Raw genomic sequence first — 3,176 nt, forward strand, 5'->3', positions numbered from 1 at the left:
CACACTGCATTTGGTTGTTTGTCTTTTTAGTCTCCCTTAATTTCTTAACAGTTCTCCTCCCCAACCTCTTTCCTTTTTTTTTTTTTTTTTTTTTTTTTTTTTTTTTCCTTTTTTTTTTTTTTTTTTTTTTTTTTTTTTTTGTATTTTTAGTAGAGACGGGGTTTTGCCATGTTGGCCAGGCTGGTCTCAAACTCCTGACCTCTGGCGATCTGCCCACCTCAGCCTCCCAAAGTGCTGGGATTACAGGCGTGAGCCACTGTGCCTGGCCAACTAAATGTTTTTGAATGCTTACTGTGGGCCATGTTGCATGCACAGCTCTTGGACGTGGAGTACTCTCAGCCCTCAAAACAGTTCTATGAAATAGATATTATTATCTTTAATTTGCATGTGAGAAAGCTGAGATTTTAAAATAATTAAGTAACCTCAATATTTTACACAAAGTCAGTGGTAAGGATTTTAACCCGTGTTATATAGTGTATCACTTAGCAGTGGACCATGTTTTCTAGTCAATATGTATACATCTACCTCATTCAGACATGTATATAACATTCCTTTTTACGATGTTTTGCAATTTGACCATCTCGCTTCTCATTTTTCAGTTTTTATTGTAGAAGTGTTCAAACATACATAAAAGAAGAGAGAATAATATATTATTACCCAGCTTCAGCTGTTTTTTAACATTTGCCAGCCTTGTTTTATTCATCTTCTGTCTCCCTCCCTAGCCCTTCTACTTTTTTTCCTGAAGTATTTTAAAGCAAACCCTGTTCATTTGTATTACATCACCTATAAATATTTCCATATGTGTGTCTCACAAATAAAGGCTTTTCTTTTAATGTAATCATGATGCCATCATCAAAGTTTAAAATTTACAGTATTTTCTTCATATCATGTAATACCCAGTCTGTGTCCAGATTTCCTCTATTCTCTCCAAAATGTCATTTCATTATTGACTCAAAAAAGGTTACACACTGCATTTGGTTGTTTGTCTTTTTAGTCTCCCTTAATTTCTTAACAGTTCTCCTCCCCAACCTCTTTCCTTTTTTTTTTTTTTTTTTTTTTCTTTTTTTTCATGCCATTTATTTTTTAAGAAACTGGGTTATTTTTCATAGAATTTTCCACATTCTGGATTTGGCTGATTTCAACCTTATGGTATCATTTTATGTTTTTCTATCACCTGTGTTTCCATAAACTTTTAGTTCTAGCGGCTTGATGAGGTGCAGGTGCAGGTCCTTTTTGGCAAGAATGCTTCATGGGTGGTGATTGAATCATATTAAGAACTTAGCTTATCAAATCTAATCCTTCCTCTTTGGGGGAATGAGATTGATCACAGGGTTCAAATGTAGGCAGCCTGATCCATCCTTTTTAAGTTTCCCATGAACCTTTTGCTTAATAATTCCTGCATCCCATTGACTGGATTCATTATTTCATTAAGGTGCAAGACTCTCGAGATTTCTTTCCCCATTCCACACATTCTGTGGTTTTATAAAATTAGAACTACTCAATTTTCCATTCAGTGAGGAAGTTCTTCCCTAGCTGTCTTGAAGACTACCTTGCTGAACTCAAGTGAGAGGGAGCCCACTCTCTGTTGTTGAGCAGAGCTCCATTAGGAAGCTTTTCCTTGTCTTGAACCAAGTTCTGCTTCTTGGCAATCTATACTTGTTCTAACCCAGCCTTTCAGAACAGCACTAAATTTGTCTCTTCTCAGCTTCTACAGGATAAATCTGAAAACAGCTAGCATAACTTCTTTTAATATGTACTTCTCCAGACTAAATATATTCAGATTTTTCACCCTACCTCAGGAAAGTAATTTTCAAACCTTTATCTAAGTTGATCTCTTCAAGATGCTCTGTGTGTGTGTGTGATATTTGAAAGTAACAAGATACCCTTAATGGAATTTATTGGATAATCAGTGCACCCTGTCTCAAGATGAGTTTTGCTTCTAAAATCTAGAGGAAGGCAGGAAGGAAAAAAGCCAGATAGTAGTCCATTTTGAACCCGGTCAGTCTTTCCATGTCAATTGCTCTTACTCTTTTGTGGTCATTCACTAGTTTGTGAGCCTTTTGTGGTCTTTGACTTGAATGACCACAAAAAAGTAATGCTTTCCCCAGAAAATGTATCCATAAAAGTTTACCTGTTATAGTTGTTCATGGACCCCCCCACACAGGCAGCAGAGCACAGTGATCTCTTGAAAGGGCTCAAGGATTTCAGGGCCTCTGTTGTTCACATCTGAAGCATCATATTCCTATCGTGTGGGTAGCTGAGGTAAAGATTAGGGAGTGAGAGTGAGGGAGGGCAGTAAATTTTGGAGACTCTGTCTCAGTAGCTCTTCCGTGTACCTTTACCTCCTCTCCCTCTCTGCTCCTTATTCCCACCCTCCTTCCTATTCCTTCTTTCTCACAGAAAGTTCTCCCTACTTTCCCACTGCAGAGTACTCCCCATGGGAGGAAGAGGTAATGTGCCCTCCCATCACCTTATTCTTCTCATTTAGGCTATATTTCTTTAAGTCTGTGATTCTTACTGCCTTTATGCCAATTATCAGTTAAATCTCAGAGAAATGATGAGATGCTAGATTTTATCATACTAGTACTTTATCTTAAATATTGCTAAAAACAAATGGCATCATCAACTTGTGCTATCAAATATATTTGAGTGGTAAAAATATCTTGTAATATACTAAGACAATGAAGATATTCATTTTTGAAGACTGATACATGGCAAATAAATTAAATATTGAATATGTTTGGTATTTATATTCAGTAAAATTTTATTTGGATGCCTTAAATGTGTGTCAAGGCCAGGCGCAGTGGCTCACGCCTGTAATCCCAGCACTTTGGGAGGCCAAGGCAGGCAGATCACTTGAGGCCAGAAGTTCGAGACCACCCTGGCCAACATGATGAAACCCATCTCTACTAAAAATACAAAAATTAGCCAGGCATGGTGGCACACACCTGTAGTCCCAGGTACTCGGGAGGCTGAGGCAGGAGAGTCAGTTGAACGTGGCAGGAGGAGGTTGCAGTGAGCCAAGATCACGCCACTGCACTCTAGCCTGGGCAACAGAGTGAGACTCCATCTCAAAAAAAAAAAAAAAAAACCATTTAAAAAAAATAAATATGTGTCAACACATAAAGGATCTTTTCGGAATTGTGGGGCTGAAACTTTTAAATCTGTCCCCTTGA

General features: G+C 37.9%; 1 protein-coding gene across 1 annotated transcript in view; it reads left to right on the plus strand.

The window, feature by feature from the left end:
• Positions 1–3,176, plus strand: part of TMOD3 (tropomodulin 3 (ubiquitous)) — an 86,122-nt gene that overhangs the window by 64,544 nt on the left and 18,402 nt on the right. The window lies entirely within an intron of this gene.

The sequence above is a fragment of the Mandrillus leucophaeus genome, unplaced genomic scaffold, assembly GCF_000951045.1.
Source record: "Mandrillus leucophaeus isolate KB7577 unplaced genomic scaffold, Mleu.le_1.0 Scaffold108, whole genome shotgun sequence".
Lineage (NCBI taxonomy): Eukaryota > Metazoa > Chordata > Mammalia > Primates > Cercopithecidae > Mandrillus > Mandrillus leucophaeus.